We start from the raw sequence: 22,687 nt of genomic DNA, 5'->3' as shown, positions 1-22,687 counted from the left end.
AAATTGGAGAATAACAGGATTTTTGGAGCTGACAGACATTTGGGTGCTCTCCGGTCGACCGCGAGCTTTGGCGCGGTCGACCGGCAACGTGCACGACTTGGTACATATTCTGGATCTTTGGCCGGTCGACCGCGACGATTTCGTCGGTCGACCGCCAAACCCTGTAATGATTTTCTAGATTCTGTCGTTCTGTCCGGTCGATCGCGAACTTTGGCGCGGTCGACCGCTAGTCGGGTTCGGGTCTGTTTTGATTTCCTGTTCTGTTTGGGATTTGTGTTTGGTATAAATACCAACACACGTTTTAGGGTTTCTTTGGCTTTGATTGGTGATTGAATTGGGGATATTTGGAGCACAGAAAAGAAACACACGTTTTAGGGTTTCTTTGGCTTTGATTGGTGATTGAATTGGGGATATTTGGAGCACAGAAAAGATGTATTTTCTGAGCTATTGGTTAGGGTTTTGTTTGAAAAGAATTAAAAATTTATTGGTGAGATTAGTTGGTTTGTTTGAGTGATTTGTAATCTCAGTTTGTACTCTTCTTTTCTATTAGTGAAAACTCATCCCCTTCTTGCCCCGTCGACGTAGGCAACTTGCCGAACCACGTAAAATTGATTGTTTGTGTTTGTGGTGTTATTTTGTATTGTTTGGTTTTCTCTCTCGGTGTTTGTGCTTGGTTCCTCGAAGCACATCGGTTTTGGCTTCCGCACACAACTGTGTGGGCCCATAACCCACACAGTTTGTTGGGGAAATTACCCACTAAACCAGAGAATAGAACAATCACAAACACAATATTTACGTGGTTCGATCAAATTGATCTACGTCCACGGCAAGAGGGGAGTTTCACTATATTTAATCTCAACATACAACACTCATACAAAATATTGAGAGCTCACTGATTTCGTTGTGTGGCTTTCTCTCTCTTTTTCTCTCAATCACTCTCTGCTGTTGGAGTGAATTCAACCGAGGAAGAGAAGGGGGCTTTTATAGGCTTCAAATCCCCCCCTCTGTCAATCACCGAAAATGAGCCCTCACTCTCTTTGTCAACACCTGCTGCCACCCTTCCTGATTTGTCAACAATGGTGGCTTTTTCTCTCTTTCGGTGCTTCTTTCTTTGTTTTTCAACAAAGGGTGGCTGCACCTTTGTGGCTTGATGTTTTTGATCAACAATCTCCACCTCGGCGAACGTTTGCCCAAAACTGAGCCGACACCAACAAAACTAAATATGAGAGTACACTTCATAATAGAACAAGTGAAACTCGACCCCCTCTTGCAAACAATGCCCCAAACGGGGCTAGCTAACAACTGCGAATGCCTCCCAAATTCAAGCAGTGCTTGAACTTGAAGACCGGGATCGGTTTGGTCAACATGTCAGCTGGGTTGTCTGCAGTACCAATCTTCTTCATCGTGATGTTTCTTTCAGCAGTTGCCTCACGAATGAAATGATATCTGACATCAATATGCTTTGTCCTCTCATGATGTGCTGAGTTTTTGCTTAGATGTATTGCGCTCTGATTGTCGCAAAATACAACTGAACTAGCCTCCTGTAGAAGTCCAAGCTCCCTCACGAGATTTCTCAACCAAATGGCCTCTTTTACCGCTTCTGCTGCTGCCATGTATTCTGCCTCTGTAGTAGACAAAGCAACTGTCGACTGTAGAGTTGATCTCCAACTAATAGCTGAGCCAGAAAGAGTAAAAAGATAACCAGTCAAAGATCTCCTTTTATCGAGATCACCTGCATAGTCAGAATCCACAAAACCTACAACTGAGGTTCCCAAAGTACTGCTATCAAAAACTAAACCCAAATCTGAGGTACCCCTGAGATACCGAAGGATCCACTTTACTGCTTCCCAGTGTGCCTTCCCTGGTTGAGCCATGTATCTGCTCACTACACTGACTGCCTGGGCAATGTCTGGACGAGTGCAAATCATAGCATACATTATGCTACCCACTGCATTGGAGTATGGAACTCGGGACATCTCCTTCTTCTCGTTCTCACTTGTAGGTGAATCTGAAGCCGAGAGCCTAAAGTGAGGAGCCAAAGGAGTCGTAACGGGCTTGGCCTTCTTCATCCCAAAGCGTTCAAGCACCTTTTCAATATAACTCTTCTGTGAGAGATATAAAGTTCCAGCTTTCCTGTCCCTCCTGATCTCCATACCTAAGATCTTCTTTGCTGCACCAAGATCTTTCATCTCAAACTCATCACTGAGTTGTTTCTTCAAAATAAGAATCTGCGACATGTTCTTAGCAGCAATAAGCATGTCATCGACATATAATAGAAGATAAATAAAAGAATCATCTCCTAGATGCATGTAGTACACACAACTATCATAAGTACTTCTTGAGTACCCATGACTAAGCATAAAATTATCAAACCTCTTGTACCACTGTCTGGGAGATTGCTTCAGGCCGTACAATGATTTCTTCAATCTGCAAACTTGATCTTTTTTACCTTCTACGAAGTATCCCTCTGGCTGAGACATGTAGATAATCTCCTCAAGTTCGCCATGTAAAAATGCAGTCTTCACATCAAGTTGCTCAAGCTCCAGATCAAATAGAGCAACCATGGCAAGCAATACACGGATGGAGGTGTGCTTCACAACCGGAGAGAACACTTCATCATAGTCAATTCCCTCCTTTTGTCTATAACCCTTAGCCACCAACCGTGCTTTGAATCTAGCATCTTCAACCCCTGGGATCCCTTCTTTCTTCTTGAAAATCCACTTGCATCCAATTGCCCTTTTACCCTTAGGTAATTGCACCAAATCCCAAGTCTGATTCTTGTAGAGTGACTCGAGTTCTTCTGTCATAGCTGTGGCCCAACGTCCAGATTCTCCGCATGAGACAGCTTCAGTAAAGTTTGATGGCTCTTGAATACTCATCTCTTCAGCTGTCGTGAGAGCATACGCCACTAATTCAGCATGTGCATATCTTTGAGGAGGTTTGATCTGTCTCCTCTCTCTGCCAGTGGCTATGGAATAAGGTTCTTCAGTCTCAGCATCATCAGCATCTGAGCCTGAATCATGTTGCTCTTCTACAGCTGTAGGAGCAAATTTTATAGACGACTTTTGAGACGTCTCTCCCTCGAGCTCCACCTGAAGCTCCACCTTATCCATGGTCTTCTCTACATTTCCTGTAGACTCAACAGAAACCTTCCCATGATCAAGCATATATCTTTCATTAAAAGTAACATCTCTACTAATAATGAATTTAGGAGAATCAGGTTCAAGACTCCACAAACGATAGCCTTTAACGCCATCAGCATAACCAATAAATATGTATTTCTTAGCTCTAGGCTCAAGCTTACCCTCTCTAACATGATAGTAAGCGGGACATCCAAATACCTTTAAATTTGAATAGTCATTTGGTTTACCTGACCATACCTCATTTGGAGTCTTGTGTTCAATGGCTGTAGAAGGAGACCGATTTACCAAGTAACAAGCTGTGTTAACAGCTTCAGCCCAGAAGCCTTTATCCAAGCCAGAGTTTGAGAGCATACACCTAGCTCTCTCCATCAACGTTCTATTCATGCGTTCTGCCACCCCGTTTTGCTGAGGAGTGTGCCTGACCGTGCGATGTCGTACGATCCCAGAATTTGAGCAGAACTGATTGAACTCACCACTGCAGAACTCTAAGCCATTATCTGTTCGGAGACGTTTAATCTTCTTTTCAGTTTGATTTTCAACAAATACTTTCCATTTCTTGAAAGTTTCGAACACCTTGCTTTTGCGCCTGAGAAAGTAAACCCAAACTTTCCTGGAAAAATCATCAATAAACGTTAGAAAATAAAGAGCACCACCTTTGGATGGAACCTGAGCAGGTCCCCATAAATCTGAATGGATGTAGTCGAGAGTGCCCTTCGTCGTATGTGAGCCAGTCGAGAAGCTGACCCGAGTTTGCTTCCCAAACACACAATGCTCACAGAAATCCAGTGATGATGTATGATCACCACAGAGTAAGCCACGTTTACTCAAAATAGCCATCCCCTTCTCACTCATGTGGCCTAAGCGCATGTGCCACAACTGAGTAGTGTCCCTATCAGCATCAGAGGACACACCTGCAGATCCTGTCACCGTACTGCCTTGGAGAACATAAAGACTGTTCACCTTACTACCTTTCATCACAAGCAATGAACCCTTAGTAACTCTAAGAGCTCCACCTCCACCAGTGTAAGAACATCCAACAGTATCCAAAGAACTCAAAGAAATTAGATTTTTCTTTAAGTCCGGGATGTGTCTCACATCTGACAAAGTTCTCACTATCCCATCGTGACATGCGAACTGTACCAATACCAACTGTCTTGCAAACTACATTGTTGCCCATCAAAACTGATTCACCACTTATAGATCTGTAAGTAGTGAACCAATCTTTATTTGGACACATATGAAAAGACGCACCTGTATCCAAGATCCATTCTCTATCGGAACGGCCATCCAAGGGACATACTGTAAGAACCGTCTCAGCAACAACGGCAGTATCAGCCTTTGTCGTATTAGCTGAATCTGAGGTTTCACCACGCTGGTTGTCTTTCTTCTTTAGAGCATAACATTCTGACTTGTAATGCCCTTTCTTGTGACAGTAGAAACACTCCACATTTTTCTTGTTTGGGGCTGACCTGGACTTTGAGCGATTTCTGGATTGCCCTTTATCACCCTCTCTGGCCTTCGATCTACCTCTGGCTAGCAGACCATCAGCCTGCCCATCGGTACCTCTCCCATTCAACTTTGTTCTCAACTCAGCAGAGTTCAAAGAGGCCTTCACATCCTCAAGACTTATGGATTCTCTTCCATACAACATAGAGTTAACAAAGTTTTCATAAGAGTTAGGCAAGGAACATAACACAATGAGAGCCTGGTCTTCATCATCAAGTTTAAGATCCAGGTTTTTCATATCCATGACAATTTTATTAAATTCATCAAGGTGTTCTTGAATGGGTGTACCTTCTTTCATCTTCAATGTGTATAGCCGCTGCTTCAGGTATAATCTCGTAGTAAGAGATTTCTTCAAGTAGAGACTTTCGAGCTTTGACCACAACCCCGCTGCCGTTTCCTCATCGGCAACTTCACGAAGCACATTGTCGGATAGTGACAATTGCAAGGCGCTGTGAGCCTTTTCGTCCATCTCTTCGATCTCGGCACTAGTCATATCTTCTGGGTATTTCCCATCGATAGCTTTAACCGTGCCTTCACGTCGCAACAAAGCCTTCATCTTTATCCTCCATAGGCCGAAATTGTTCTGGCCATCAAAGATCGACACCGAGAACTTCACAGAAGCCATTGTAGAGGATTGAAAGCTGTCCTAGAACCGAGAAGCTCTGATACCAGTTTGTTGGCGAAATCACCCACTAAACCAGAGAATAGAACAATCACAAACACAATATTCACGGATGGAGGTATGCTTCACAACCGGAGAGAACACTTCATCATAGTCAATTCCCTCCTTTTGTCTATAACCCTTAGCCACCAACCGTGCTTTGAATCTAGCATCTTCAACCCCTGGGATCCCTTCTTTCTTCTTGAAAATCCACTTGCATCCAATTGCCCTTTTACCCTTAGGTAATTGCACCAAATCCCAAGTCTGAAACTGGTATCAGAGCTTCTCGGTTCTAGGACAGCTTTCAATCCTCTACAATGGCTTCTGTGAAGTTCTCAGTGTCGATCTTTGATGGCCAAAACAATTTCGGCCTATGGAGGATAAAGATGAAGGCTTTGTTGCGACGTGAAGGCACGGTTAAAGCTATCGATGGGAAATACCCAGAAGATATGACTAGTGCCGAGATCGAAGAGATGGACGAAAAGGCTCACAGCGCCTTGCAATTGTCACTATCCGGCAATGTGCTTTGTGAAGTTGCCGATGAGGAAACGGTAGCGGGGTTGTGGTCAAAACTCAAAAGTCTCTACTTGAAGAAATCTCTTAATACGAGATTACACCTGAAGCAGTGGCTATACACACTGAAGATGAAGGAAGGTACACCCATTCAGGAACACCTTGATGAATTTAATAAAATTGTCATGGATATGAAAAACCTGGATCTTAAACTTGATGATGAAGACCAGGCTCTCATTGTGTTATGTTCCTTGCCTAACTCTTATGAAAACTTTGTTAACTCTATGTTGTATGGAAGAGAATCCATAAGTCTTGAGGATGTGAAGGCCTCTTTGAACTCTGCTGAGTTGAGAACAAAGTTGAATGGGAGAGGTACCGATGGGCAGGCTGATGGTCTGCTAGCCAGAGGTAGATCGAAGGCCAGAGAGGGTGATAAAGGGCAATCCAGAAATCGCTCAAAGTCCAGGTCAGCCCCAAACAAGAAAAATGTGGAGTGTTTCTACTGTCACAAAAAGGGGCATTACAGTCAGAATGCTATGCTCTAAAGAGGAAAGACAACCAGCATGGTGAAACCTCAGATTCAGCTAATACGACAAAGGCTGATACTGCCGTTGTTGCTGAGACGGTTCTTACAGTATGTCCCTTGGATGGCCGTTCCGATAGAGAATGGATCTTGGATACAGGTGCGTCTTTTCATATGTGTCCAAATAAAGATTGGTTCACTACTTACAGATCTATAAGTGGTGGATCAGTTTTGATGGGCAACAATGCAGTTTGCAAGACAATTGGCATTGGTACAATTCGCATTCGGTGTCACGATGGGATAGTGAGAACTTTGTCAGATATGAGACACATCCCGGACTTAAAGAAAAATCTAATTTCTTTGAGTTCTTTGGATACTGTGGGATGTTCTTACACTGGTGGAGGTGGAGCTCTTAGAGTTACTAAGGGTTCATTGCTTGTGATGAAAGGTAGTAAGGTGAACAGTCTTTATGTTTTCTAAGGCAGTACGGTAACAGGATCTGCAGGTGTGTCCTCTGATGCTGATAGGGACACTACTCAGTTGTGGCACATGCGCTTAGGCCACATGAGTGAGAAGGGGATGTCTATTTTGAGTAAACGTGGCTTACTCTGTGGTGATAATACATCATCACTTGATTTCTGTGAGCATTGTGTGTTTGGGAAGCAAACTCGGGTCAGCTTCTCGACTGGCTCACATACGACGAAGGGCACTCTCGACTACATCCATTCAGATATGTGGGGACATGCTCAGGTTCCATCCAAAGGTGGTGCTCTTTATTTTCTGACATTTTTTGATGATTTTTCCAGGAAAGTTTGGGTTTACTTTCTCAGGCGTAAAAGCGAGGTGTTCGAAACTTTCAAGAAGTGGAAAGTGCTTGTTGAGAATCAAACTAGAAAGAAGATTAAACGTCTCCGAACAGATAATGGCCTAGAGTTCTGCAGTGGTGAGTTCAATCAGTTCTGCTCAAATTCTGGGATCGTACGACATCGCACGGTCAGGCACACTCCTCAGCAAAACGGGGTGGCAGAACGCATGAATAGAACGTTGATGGAGAGAGCTAGGTGTATGCTCTCAAACTCTGGCTTGGATAAAGGCTTCTGGGCTGAAGCTGTTAACACAGCTTGTTACTTGGTAAATCGGTCTCCTTCTACAGCCATTGAACACAAGACTCCAAATGAGGTATGGTCAGGTAAACCAAATGACTATTCAAATTTAAAGGTATTTGGATGTCCCGCTTACTATCATGTTAGAGAGGGTAAGCTTGAGCCTAGAGCTAAGAAATGCATATTTATTGGTTATGCTGATGGCGTTAAAGGCTATCGTTTGTGGAGTCTTGAACCTGATTCTCCTAAATTCATTATTAGTAGAGATGTTACTTTTAATGAAAGATATATGCTTGATCGTGGGAAGGTTTCTGTTGAGTCTACAGGAAATGTAGAGAAGACCATGGATAAGGTGGAGCTTCAGGTGGAGCTCGAGGGAGAGACGTCTCAAAAGCCGTCTATAAAATTCAGATCGTTGACATGTTGAATCCCACAAAAGCAGGTGAATTATCCAGCAAGCTTGTGTATTCTATTCAAATGTTACAAACTTGATAAGCTCAGTCTGGAAGAATTTGTAATTTTTATTTTTTTATCCATTGTGTTGCTGATGATAAATATAACATAATCTATGCAAGGCACATGCAATATATTTCTTTCCTTGTGTTTAACTAAATGGTAAACATATGGGAAAACTCCCCAGCAAGATCTTTTAGATTTGATATGTACTTCCATTGTAATATCTTTAAAACACATACATAAGTCAGGAAAATGCGGTAAAAGGGGGAGAAAAACAAAACAAAATCTTGCTTTAACTTTTGAACCTTTGGACTAACGATTCTTGTGAAAGGATCACCAAGAGTTGCAAGCATTCCACTGATTTTGTTATATGCTGCATCTGCTGATTTTAGTGGGAACATTTCCACCATTGTCTGTTGCAGCTTTAAATCCCAGTCTGCATAACAAGTCTATTGTAAACAAAAGGGTAGCTGCAATATGATTTAAGCGTCTACATGCAAATCTTAATAGACATCTTATTGGAGTTTAAGGAATTAGGATGATTCAAGAATTAAGAAGCATGAAGATATAAAAAATGCGTACAAAGTGGATAGACGGCTGTGTACCTACGTCCAATTTGGATTCACACTTTATAAAATTAGAAACATGATACATAAAAGACATTAACTCAACCAAGAAGTAATATTTCACTCTTAGAGACCAACTAACCATTTCAGAAGGTAAGACTGCACATTTGTTTTACCTTTTTGGGGGGAAGGTTTACCACACCAAACCAATCTAGAACTTATATGTGATCAAGCTTGTTATGCACTCTGGTAACTTCAATATAAATGGATAGGGAATGACCCAAAAAGCACCATAAATGCAGCACTTTAAAGGTTTTTTTTGCCACCAAACGTCTAACCTATTGAAGTTTGTTACTGATTAGACTATGTCCGTCCTACCATCAACAGTCCTGCTTAATGGCGAGCTGTTTTAATATGTTAGTTTCCACCTCGAAGTTTAATTCCTTGACAGGGGATTCAGAAAGATTCCAACTTTCAGAAAATATTGATAGGCCTGCTGTGATTTGGGGTTAGACATATGCAGCTTTTGCCCCACATCATGCTATGGTTGTTTCCTTCGCTAGAAAATCTCGTAACACATTGCAGCAACCTAGCCACTGAGTCTAAAATTTCCATTGTATGTCATCAAAATCATGGTGCTATTATGAATTCACAGGTAGAAGGTAGTTTGAAGAAGATATTACTGTTCTTTTTGCAGCAGACAATCAATATTGAAGGTTATTAATTTGACACCGACACTCATTTTGGTTGGTGTGTTCTTTAAATGGGAAAAATGAAAGGAGTAACTCTGGATTTCTCTTGCTTATCTAATGATCATAACAGTCAAGGCTAATTAAGTCGTTAGTAACTATATCACCCTTTAATTAGCAGAGAAGAAATAACAAAAGTATTTAACTCATTTCCACAGAATACTACTAAATCGAAGTAGCTTAATTATCTATCATGAGTTCAAAATCAAGCAAAAAGAACAACACTGCATACCTTGATGGTTGAAAGTGGGATCAATGAAGGTCTCCCGAATCAAGCCCCAAGTCTCCACCAAAGTCTTCTGAACCGTATTCACCTAAACCACAAACAACAAAAAGTATCATCAAGCTGCAACCTTTTCTAAATCACCTACAAGAATGTTCAGACTTTATCATAGTAGACCATAAATTCGTTTTTAAATTGTATATGGGACTCCCAAATGTTCATATCTCTAACTTATGCCTCCTGTTGGTCAAAAACATCAAGCCACAAAGGTGCAGCCACCCTTTGTTGAAAAACAAAGAAAGAAGCACCGAAAGAGAGAAAAAGCCACCATTGTTGACAAATCAGGAAGGGTGGCAGCAGGTGTTGACAAAGAGAGTGAGGGCTCATTTTCGGTGATTGACAGAGGGGGGGATTTGAAGCCTATAAAAGCCCCCTTCTCTTCCTCGGTTGAATTCACCCCAACAGCAGAGAGTGATTGAGAGAAAAAGAGAGAGAAAGCCACACAACGAAATCAGTGAGCTCTCAATATTTTGTATGAGTGTTGTATATTGAGATTAAATATAGTGAAACTCCCCTCTTGCCGTGGACGTAGATCAATTTGATCGAACCACGTAAATATTGTATTTGTGATTGTTCTATTCTCTGGTTTAGTGGGTAATTTCCCCAACACATCGGTTTTGGCTTCCGCACACAACAAGGGGTATTAGAGCTTGGGCTACGCTTGGGCTAATTAGAGGAGTATATCGCTTTGGAAGTTCGTCTAGGGCTTCAGTTGGTGATAAAGGTGTGGTTTTTCCTATTTGTGGATCTCGTTTCCGTCATGCGAGGTGAGATCTTTCGGATGCTCTTGTTAGGGTTTCAATTGGAGGTAAAAATATCTCCTTTATCAGTTTGGATTTATTCTTCGTTTGTTCCGCATTGATTTGTTGGTGCTTTGAGATAGATGGTCGAGAAAAAAAGAGTTGAGGCTGGGATATTAGATTATTGAGAAGTGTCTTGACCTGCATATTGAGTCTCTTGAGCACATTGGTATAAGCAAGGAGACCGATGTGGAGTTTGGCACTTCTATTCGACGATATGATTGAGAGGTCTTCTAGGTGGTGTTCATTCAGGCATTTGGGAACCTTCCAAGGAGTCATCATTGAGAGGTAATCGGTATTTGGTTTCCACAGTTAGGGACTGTTCTAGGCATTAGTGGGTTGCAACCAAGTTCCGTTTGTGTGAAGTCCTAGAAGTCAACAATATATGGATGAAGTGTATTGGCAGAAAGGTGACCCGTTATTCTGATTTTGGTAGGGGTCCTTTCTTGCGTTTGTGCCGAGCTCACGGCAGTTTGAGACACTTCATTGGAGATGAAACATTAGGGAGATGAGATGAGATGACAGTTTTGATGGATCGTTCCTTGCTGGAGGAGGATTGGCGTGGGTTGTCGAGCATTAGATTACAGAGGAGTTTTGGAGCTTCGATATATTTGGGTCATCTTAGTCATAGGTTGTTGACTGCTGCGTGTGGAGATTTTGGATCTGATGGAGCTATTTCAGATTTTGGGTTACGTCAGATATTTGGTTGCCCAACATTTGGTCACATCGAGGATGTGAGATTTGATCTGATAGCACATTTAGGATTTAGAGGCATGTTTGATTATCAGGTATTGACTTCTGATTTTGTTCTGAGCAGGTATGTCATATTTAACTCTAAGCATGTGGAGAGTGTTGATCAGATCGTTGGGATATCGCAACGAGTGGAGGGTGATGTTACTCCACATTAGGTGGAGATTACTCCACATACTCCAGATCATACTGTATCGTTTGGGATTCCAGCTGAGGTGACACAGTTTGAGAATCATTTGGATTTGGATGCAGATGATGAGTTGGTTGATTCGAGTGCAGCTGGTGGACATAGTTTGGATTTGGATATGGCCGTTGGTTCACTTCAGGTGGAGGTGTTTGGTTTGTTTCACTTTGGGGCCATCGGGAGAGCTATCAGCAGCAGATTTGTTGGTGAAGAATTGAGAACCCTTCTATTTGATTAAGGGTCTTTGGAGGCTATTAGGTGAACTACGTGAATGCTTGATTCCTTGAGCAAAAGGATACGTAGACAGTCATTTTATGATGCAGCCGATTTGATGAGTTGATACCGACGTTTGGAGAGTGATCACATTCTCATTTGGGTCTCAACTTGTTGTGGATTGAGTCTGTTGTCATAAACTTGTTTTCACTTCGTACTGGACGCAACAAGTGAGACATTTGGTTCGGTTGGTGTCGGCTCAGTTTTGGGAAAACTTCGACGATGTGGAGAATTGTAGATTTGGCGAAGAAATTGGAGAAGAACGGGATTTTTGGAGTTGACAGGCATTTGGGTGCTCTCCGGTCGACCGCGAGCTTTGGCGCGGTCGACCGGCAACGTGCACGATTTGGTACAGATTCTGGATCTTTGGTTGATCGACCGCGATGATTTCGACGGTCGACTGCCAAACCCTGTAATGGTTTTTTGGATTCTGTGGTTATGTCCGGTGGACTGCGAGCTTTAGCGCGGTCGACCGTGAGTCGGGTTCGGGTCTGTTTCGGTTTCCTGTTCTGTTTGGGATTTGTGTTTAGTATAAATACCAACACACGTTTTAGGGTTTCTTTGGCTTTGATTGGTGATTGAATTGGGAATATTTGGAGCACAGAAAAGAGATATTTTCTGAGCTATTGGTTAGGGTTTTGTTATTTGGAGAGAATTAGAGATTTGTTAGTGAGATTAGTTGGTTGGTTTGGGTGATTTGTTATCTCAGTTTATACTCTTCTTCTCTATTAGTGAAAACAACATCTCCTTTTTGCCCCGTGGATGTAGGCAACTTGCCGAACCACGTAAAATTGGTTGTTTGTGTTTGTGGTGTTATTTTACATTGTTTGACTTTCTCTCTCAGCATTTGTGTTTGGTTCCTCGAAGCACATCGGTTTTGGTTTCCGCGTACAAAGTCAAATACAAATTTAATATAGACTCAACAACTTGGCCATTGCCAAAGTATTCTATTTGACTTAACAATATTTAAATGCATTGTCATCTAAATAAAAAATTGATGACAATGTATTCAAATAGATATAATACATGTATCTTTATAACAACGTTGATAAATGCTTCCAGAAGCAGAAGGACCCAATATTCTAAGTTAAAAGAATACTGAAATAACTAAAATGAACAATATCAATTAATGCACCCAGTTGGCAAATGAACAATTTTTATTTCCATGCACCACATGCAGATTTAGAAAGTCAAATTTAAAGAGATCCCAAATAAATGAGTGGGTTCATAAAATACCTATGAGATTGAAGCAATATCAACATAACATGTATAACAAATTTTTTCTGATGGATAGGCTGTCTGCTCTCATAGACACATACATGTAAGAAATTATTCAGCAAGTTGAGCTGTCTATCAAATTCCCCAACATCACTTGCATAAAAAGATATGGGTTGATGAAGAAAGGACTATTTAAGCTAATGAATTGTGTCTTGTTCCTTGCAATAGAAAGAAGCATCAGTTTTATGACTATGAATATGTGACTCAGACAAGTTATTCTATAATCTACCTTCGAACACCGGCTAAGTGGCACTTAAATACCCTATTGTTATGTTGGGGATTCGAAATAATCAATTGAATCCATGCCCTTCCGGATCTTGTGCCAAGAGTTTAGCAAGTAGGAAATCACCGCAAATAAAAGAAAACTGCAGCAAAGAATAAGCAAAAGAGAAAAACACCATATTTAACGAGTTTCGACAAACGTGCCTACGTCCTTGGGAGCCACACCAGAAAACTTTGATTAATTTAAGAAGATTACAATGCTCGCAATAGACCTCTCTCTCTCTAACATTTCTGATCTCAAAGAGCTGTCAAAACTCTCCTTTTTTCGTGTTCTTTCCTCTCCTTAAACCCTAGAAGGACGTGTTTCTATTTATATAAAACACAGTCCAAAACAGACTAGGAAGCTGAAACAGATCCTGCCACACCCGGGTGTGGTACGCACCACACCTGTGCCTGTCTTCAGAATACAAAGACAGATTCTGCCGTACCTAGGTGTGGCACGCACCACACATGTGGAAGACGCAGACAGCTTCTGCCACACTTGGGTGTGGCATGCACCACACCTGTGGCACTGAATTTTCACGTTTTTGTTGATTTTGATTCCAGGTTTGGGTCTCCACTCTCGAGACCAACAATCTCTCACTTGGAGACCAAACCACCATCAACGAGCTCTCCCGAAATTCCCCTTCTTCGCAAACATCTTATCCTACCCGGAATAATCCATTCTTCAATCATCATCATCTCGGCGATCCCGCCTATCCTCCTAGTGTGGCTCCGCCTTCATCTCCTACACGTGAAAGCCAACTTAAGTTGCACACAACTCCAGTTTCTCGATAGTTACTGCTTTCGTCAACATATCCGCAGGATTTTGGCTTCCTAAAATTTTCTCCAACTGTAACTTGCCGTCCTCAATCAGCAAGCGTATGAAGTGATAACGAACGTCGATGTGCTTCGTTCTGACATGATATACTAGATTCTTAGAAAGATGTATAGCACTCTGGCTATCACAACAAAGAACATCGTTCCCTTGCTTCAAACCCAACTCTTCCAAGCACCCGATCAACCAAATCATCTCCTTGCTGGCTTCAGTCACTAGAACATACACTGCCTCAGTCGTGGACAATATTATTATCTTCTGCAGATATGAGACCCAGCTCACTGCTGTTGACGCCAAGGTATAATCATACCCCGTGGTACTTCGTCTTGTATCGTGATCACCGGCGAAATATGTATCCACGTATCATCACAGTACCAATTCCTTCCTCCTGAAACACAATGATATATCTATAGTCCCTCTCAAGTAGCGTATTATCCACTTTCAAGGGGCGTACCGACGGGCTTGGCATTCTCCATGTTGAATCTCTGAAGTACCTTCTCGATATATTCAACTTGATTCAACTTCAACGTCCCTTAAGCCTCATCTCGACTGATTCGCTTCCTAATAATCTGCTTTGCTGCACCCAAATCCTTCATACCAAACTCCTTCGTCAATTGCTTCTTCAACTTGTTTATCTCCTCTAAACACGGTCCTGCAACTAACATGTCATCAACATACAATAATAATACGATATAGCTGGACTCGAACCTCTTGAAGTAGCAACAACGATCTGAATTGTATCTTCCATAGCCATTGCTCTACATGAAGTTGTCGAACTTCTTGTACCACTGTCTCGGAGCATGTTTCAATCCGTACAAGCTCTTCTTGAGCCTACACACCATCTCTTCCTTTTCTTCTTTAATGAAGCCAACAGGTTGCTTCATGTAGATTTATTCATCCAAGTCACTATGAAGAAAGGCAGTCTTCACGTCCAACTACTCAAGGTAGAGATTTTCAGCAACTACTAAGCTCAACACCACTCTGATAGTTGTAAGCTTCACGACGGGGGATAATATTTTTGTATAATCCACTCCTTCCCGTTGTTGGAACTCTTTCATAACTAATCTGGCCTTGTACCTCTTGCTTTCATCACTCTCCTGCTTGACCCGATAGACCCATTTGTTATGTAAGGCTTTTTTCTCTATAGGTAGCTAGGCTAACTCCTATGTCTCGTTCAAGTGGAGAGAATTCATCTCTTCTTGTATCTCCTGCTCCCACTATTGAGATTGACTAACTTGTATAGCCTCCTCATAGCACTCCGGTTCTCCGCTATCTGTCAAAAGTAAATAGTCTAGTGATGAAAGATATCTAGGATTCGGTTTTGGTACCCTGGATGACCTCCTAAGTTTCACGTCCTGGGTAGTAGTCTTTGCACCTGGAATCTCCTCCGTTCTTCAGTCAGAACTAACACTGTCTCCCCCATCTGAAAGTTCCTCCAAGTCCATGTACTCAGATCCACCTGCATCCTTAGTGTTGCTCTCATTACTTTGGCTATCCTTATCATTGTCATTGTCCTTGTACATAACCTCCTCATTGAATATCAAATCTCTGCTTCTGATGATTTTCATGTTCTTCTCATCCCAAAGACAATACTCGAACTCATCAATGTCGTATCCAATGAATATACACTTCTGTGACTTAGCTTCTAGCTTGTCCCTGACATGATCACTGATATGAACATATGCCACGCAACCGAAGACTCGCAAATGTGAGAGATTAACCTTCTTGCCACTCCAAACATCTTCTGAAATCCTAAAATTCAATGGAACTGATGGCTCATGATTAATCAAGTAAGCTGCACCGCATCTGCCCAAAATGTCTTAGGCCTGTATGTAGTCGCATGCTCCTCGCACACTCTGTCAATGTCCTGTTCATCCTCTCTACAACGTCGTTCTGCTGCAGCATCCATGGAGTAGTCATCTCCAAACAAATCCCATTCAGAGTACAGAACCTCTTGAACTCCTCCAGGTCGTATTCTCCACCATTGTCCGATCTTAGACACTTCACCTTCAGATCTGTCTCATTCTCCACCATAGCTTTTTACTTCTTGAAGATCCCCAACACCTCTGACTTGTGCTTCATGAAGTATACACACACCTTTTTTGAGTGATCGTCGATAAAGGTGATATAGTATGCCGAACCTCCAAGAGAAGACACGCTAGCTGGACCCTATACATTTATATGAACAAGCTCTAGCTTCTGAACTTTAGACGGTCATCCACTCTTTTGAAAACTAACCCTCTTCTGCTTACTGTAGATGCAATCATCACAAACACCAACTGTAACTGAATCGATGCCAGTTAGATTTCCTTGTGAGTGTAGAATCTTCATACCCTTCTCGCTCATGTGTTTAACCTATTGTGTCACAGATCTGTACTCTCCTTGCCAGCTGCAATTGTGAGGGTGTCATTTGCATGTGAGGTGAGGTAGATAGTTCCTATTTTGTTGCACGGGCAACCACCATAGTACCATTAGAGATTTTCTATGAATCCTCGGTAAATTTGAAACATAGCCTTCTGCTCCAAGCTGGCCTACCGAAATAAGATTCCTCTTTAGCTTCAGTACATGTCTGACGTTCTTCGGATTCCACTTAGATCCCTTCATCTGAATTTGCACATCGCCTCTTCCAATAATACTACAAGGCTCGTTGTCCTCCCAAGTACACTTTCTCAAAGTCCCCTGCTACATAGTTCTGAAGAAGCTTCTTATTAGTAGTGGCGTGGAACAAGGCTTCCGAATCAATAACCTATGAATTGGAATCGCTATCTATAGTAAGGATCAAGGCATCTTGCACGATATGAGCCTCCTGCTCATTTGCATCCTTCTTTTGTGCTTTACAGACTGAAGACATATGACCCTTCTGGCCGCAATTCCAACACTTCCCTTTGATAGGCCTAACATTCGAGTTTGACCTCTTCTTCTTCGACTTCAACCGATTCATGTTCTAGTTACCCTTCTTCTGGCTTTGGCCTCTCTGTTCGAGATTTAGGGTTGAACCTGAACCTTCTGGTTTGGACGACTTTTTTCTAACCTCATCGGATAAAATCATGCTAACAACCTCGCTCAGCTTCAACTTTTCCTTCCCCACCGAGTTGCTAATTGCGGTCAACCTGCCCAACTATCTGGCAACTGCGATAGAATCAATAGGGTCTTTACTTCGTCATCAAACATGATGTCCACAGAGATAAGTTGATCAACGATCGTGTTGAACTCACTGAGGTGAATCGTGAAGGAGCATCCTTCTACTATCTTGAGGTTGAAGAGTGTTTTGACGAGATGCACCTTGTTTGCGGCTGACGGTTGCTCGTACATCTTTGTGAGCGCTTCCATAAGCCCCACCGTCGTCTTCTCCTTTAATATATTGTGGGTGACTGATTTGGCGAGCGATAACCGGAATTGCCCTAGAGGCTTCCTATCTAATATTTCTCAGTCCTCGTCTGATTCCTCCTTCTTCTTTCCCTTAGCCTTGCCCATCAAAAGACAAAAAAGATCCTTCTGGTACAGATAGTCCTTCATCTGCGAATTCCAGTAGGTAAAGTCTGATCCGTCAAACTTCTCAATCTTCGATTTTCTTTCCTCTGCTATGGCTCTCACACAAATCTTCTGAACGAAGCTCTTATACCAGTTTTTAGGGATTCAAAACAATCAATCGAACCCGTGCCCTTCTGAATCTTGTGCTAAGAGTTTAGTTAGTAGGAAATCACCGCAAATAAAAGAAAACTATAGGAAAGAATAAGCAAAAGAGAAAAACACTAGATTTAACGACGTTCGACAAACATGCCTATGTCCTCGGGAGCCACACCAGAAAACTTTGATTAATTTAAGAAGATTACAATGCTCGCAATAGACCTCTCTCTCTCTCGGAGCCACACCAGAAAACTTTGATTAATTTAAGAAGATTACAATGCTCGCAATAGACCTCTCTCTCTCTCTCTAAGATTTCTGATCTCAAAGAGTCGTCAAAACTCTCCTTTTTTCATGTTCTTTCCTCTCCTTAAACCCTAGAAGGACGTGTTTCTATTTATATCAAAACACAATCCAAAACAGACTAGGAATCTAAAACATATTCTGCCACACCCAGGTGTGGTACACACCACACCTGTGCCTGTCTTCAGAATACAAAGACAGATTCTGCCACACCTGGGTGTGGCACGCACCGCACCTGTGGCAGGCGCAGACAGCTTCTGCCACACCTGGGTGTGGCACGCACCACACCTGTGGCGTTGAATTTTCACGTTTTTGTTGATTTTGATTCCAGGTTTGGGTCTCCACTCTCGAGACTAACATGTTTCACCATCTTTACACTTAAATACCCTAAGTTGTAAAAAATAGCACCTTAATATCCTATAGCACTTTAATATCATACTTTACAACAAATTGGCACATTAGTACCTTCTATTAATTGTCATGGGAATATTTATAGAAATATATTAAAGTGCTACTTTCTTACGACTTCGAATATTAAAGTGTTACTTTCTTATAACTTAGGGAGGGGGTAGGATATTAAAGTGCTACTTTCTACAATTAGAATATTTTAGTGTAAAGGTGATGAAGCAATAGGGTATTTAAGTGTCATTTTCTTACAACTTAGGACATTAAAGTGATACTGTTTACTTCGGGCATCAAAGTGTTATTTTTTACAACTTACACCTTGCTTGGATGGAGGTTAATGTATGAAAGTTCAAGTGAAATTTCAATTTCACCTTGTTTGAGAGTTTTTTTTTTTTTTTGAGGGGTTAGAGAATAAAATGAAAGGTTTAATTTCCTTCCATTTTCCTCCCCTCCAATTTGGGGGTAGAGGACGGAATGGAAGCCAATGTAAAATTTTACAATACGATAAGACAATTATACCCTTATGACATTAAAATCAACGGCTAAGATATACTCACATCCAATATGTAAGAGTATATATTTAACTTTATACATATTCACTTCACTTCCCTCCTTTTTATTAGAACTCTTAAACAAGGTAAAACAAATTTACTTCTGTTCCCTTTACCAAACTCCCAAACAACATTTTATCTTTTCACTTCCATTCCCCACCTTTCCTTTCCATTATTTAACATTTCATCTCGTACCTTAGTAAACTCTCAACTAAAGCATTAGGGTATTTAAGTGTAAAAGTGGTGAAACAATAGGGTATTTAAGTGCCATTTAGCCTTCAGACACTCAAAGGAAAAGGCAAAAATATGGCTAACAAGGAAGTTAGTTTTTGTTTTTTTTCCTATTTATTTCCTCTATATAAATCATACTATATTGACCTTCTTAAGTTGCTATTTGCATATGTGAAAGCGTTTTTGCTCTTTACTAATTATAATTCTTTTTTTTTTTTTTGGCTAGCTAACTGCACCTCTGAAGGCTGCAGCAGTACTCAATTAGTTAATTTCTAAAGTTTGACCGGACAAATCAACTATCAAACTGAACAATGTATCTTACAGCAGCACAGCTTTGAAAAGTCGAGCTTGAATTTTAAGCATTCAAGAAACACAGACTTTGAATTCAAGTGCTTCAAGTCAAGTAATCGGTAAATTTTGAATAAGGTAGCGTTTCCTTGACCGAGCTACAATTTGAAAAATTCAACGAACGTGATGCGCCAGACGTCGCTATATATAACAGCAAGAACTGCACACCTTCCAACAAGCAATAACCGGAATTGCCCTAGAGCCTCCTTCTACCATCTTGAGGTTGAAGAGCGTTTTGACGAGATGCACCTTGTTTGCGGCTGACGGTTGCTCGTATATCTTTGTGAGCGCTTCCATAAGCCCCACCGTCGTCTTCTCCTTTAATATATTGTGGGTGACTGATTTGGCGAGCGATAACCGGAATTGCCCTAGAGCCTTCCTATCTAATATTTCCTAGTCCTCGTCTGATTCCTCCTCCTTCTTTCCCTTAGCCTTGCCCATCAACAGACAAAAAAGATCCTTCTGGTACAGATAGTCCATCTACGAATTCCAGTAGGTGAAGTCTGATCCGTCAAACTTCTCAATCTTCGATTTTCTTTCTTCTGCTATGGCTCTCACACAAATCTTCTGAACGAAGCTCTTATACCAGTTTTTAGGGATTCAAAATAATCAATCGAACCCGTGCCCTTCCGAATCTTGTGCTAAGAGTTTAGTTAGTAGGAAATCACCGCAAATAAAAGAAAACTGTAGGAAAGAATAAGCAAAAGAGAAAAACACTAGATTTAACGACGTTCGAAAAACATGCATATGTCCTCGAGAGCCACACCAGAAAACTTTGATTAATTTAAGAAGATTACAATGCTCGCAATAGACCTCTCTCTCTCTCTCTAAGATTTCTGATCTCAAAGAGTCGTCAAAACTCTCCTTTTTTTCGCAATAGACCTCTCTCTCTCTCTCTAAGATTTCTGATCTCAAAGAGTCGTCAAAACTCTCCTTTTTTTGTTATCTTTCCTCTCCTTAAACCCTAGAAGGACGTGTTTCTATTTATATCAAAACACAGTCCAAAACAGACTAGGAATCTAAAACATATTCCGCCACACCCAGGTATGGTACACACCACACCTGTGCCTGTCTTCAGAATACAAAGACAGATTCTGCCACACCTGGGTGTGGCACGCACCACACCTGTGGCATTGAATTTTCACGTTTTTGTTGATTTTGATTCCAGGTTTTGGTCTCCACTCTCGAGACTAACATGTTTCACCATCTTTACACTTAAATACCCTAAGTTGTAAAAAATAGCACCTTAATATCCTATAGCACTTTAATATCATACTTTACAACAAATTGGCACATTAGTACCTTCTATTAATTGTCATGGGAATATTTATAGAAATATATTAAAGTGCTACTTTCTTACGACTTCGAATATTAAAGTGTTACTTTCTTATAACTTAGGGAGGGGGGTAGGATATTAAAGTGCTACTTTCTACGATTAGAATATTTTAGTGTAAAGATGATGAAGCAATAGGGTATTTGAGTGTCATTTTCTTACAACTTAGGACATTAAAGTGATACTGTTTACAACTTTGGGCATCAAAGTGTTATTTTTTACAACTTACACCTTGCTTGGATGGAGGTTAATGTATGAAAGTTCAAGTGAAATTTCAATTTCACCTTGTTTGGGAGGGGTTTTTTTTTTTTTTTTTTGAGGGGTTAGAGAATAAAATGAAAGGTTAAATTTCCTTCCATTTTCCTCCCCTCCAATTTGGGGGGTAGAGGACGGAATGGAAGCCAATGTAAAATTTTACAATACGATAAGACAATTATACCCTTATGACATTAAAATCAACGGCTAAGATATACTCACATCCAATATGTAAGAGTATTTATTTAACTTTATACATATTCACTTCACTTCCCTCCTCTTTATTAGAACTCTTAAACAAGGTAAAACAAATTTACTTCTGTTCCCTTTACCAAACTCCCAAACAACATTTTATCTTTTCACTTCCATTCCCCACCTTTCCTTTCCATTATTTAACATTCCACCCCGTACCTTAGTAAACTCTCAACTAAAGCATTAGGGTATTTAAGTGTAAAAGTGGTGAAACAATAGGGTATTTAAGTGCCATTTAGCCTTCAGACACTCAAAGGAAAAGGCAAAAATATGGCTAACAAGGAAGTTAGTTTTTGTTTTTTTTCCTATTTATTTCCTCTATATAAATCATACTATCTAATTATAATTCTTTTTTTTTTTTTTGGCTAGCTAACTGCACCTCTGAAGGCTGCAGCAGTACTCAATTAGTTAATTTCTAAAGTTTGACCGGACAAATCAACTATCAAACTGAACAATGTATCTTACAGCAGCACAGCTTTGAAAAGTCGAGCTTGAATTTTAAGCATTCAAGAAACACAGACTTTGAATTCAAGTGCTTCAAGTCAAGTAATCGGTAAATTTTGAATAAGGTAGCGTTTCCTTGACCGAGCTACAATTTGAAAAATTCAATGAAAGTGATGCGCGAGACGTCGCTATATATAACAGCAAGAACTGCACACCTTCGAGCAAGCAGCATCAATTGCAGGAAGGATAAGCAAAAAAGATGGCGTCCAAGACGTTTCTCATCCTAGCAACGCTTCTGATTTCGAGTTTCATCGTTCCCCTGGCGGTGGCTGAAGCGGAAACTGACAGCGTCCGCTGTGGTCACCAAAGTAAGTGTCTCGAAGACTAAAACGCTTGATGTACAGGTTCAACTTCGAACTCAAGTCACCATGAAATTTCATGAAACTGAAGTTTATGGATTTAGTCGAATGGGGTTGTTCGGGTTACGTTGTGAATCGTAAACCATTATTTTTCCAACTTAAAATGGTAAAAACGTGTTGCTAACAGGTATTTCTGCGGTTCGTGCAGGATGGACGGAGGAGAATGCGCAAATTCACTTCGCAGGACCGAGGAAGATGCTGCAGCAAAGTTCTTACTATCGAACTAGACCGTGTGATCCTAGCATTCAGTATTGCTGAAAGACTAATGTCGAACCACATTTGAAGCCTTGCGACGAACCCAAGCCGAAGAATATTTGATGAAACTATGGAGATAGCAAAATCAGTTATGTAACTTTATTATTGTATTCACGCATGTCATCAATTAATAAAGGTGAAATTTTATGCAAATTAATTTGTCTCCATAAATTTCTAGTGAAGGCGTATAGATGTAGACACAAATGTGTTGCTGATCTCCATCAGGTCCACAACCTAACATAGCAGGTGGACAGATAGATTTAAGTGAATTTCAAAAGAGTTTTAAGTTATGAAACCAGTTCCTTGCTCAAACATGATATAAATTTAAGTGAATTTCAAAAGACCATCTTGAACTTTAAGGGGTTCTGCACAGAACCCTC

Source organism: Asparagus officinalis, chromosome 3 (genome assembly GCF_001876935.1).
Source record: "Asparagus officinalis chromosome 3, Aspof.V1, whole genome shotgun sequence".
NCBI classification, from domain to species: Eukaryota; Viridiplantae; Streptophyta; class Magnoliopsida; order Asparagales; family Asparagaceae; genus Asparagus; species Asparagus officinalis.
Note: the sequence above shows the minus strand (reverse complement) of the source record.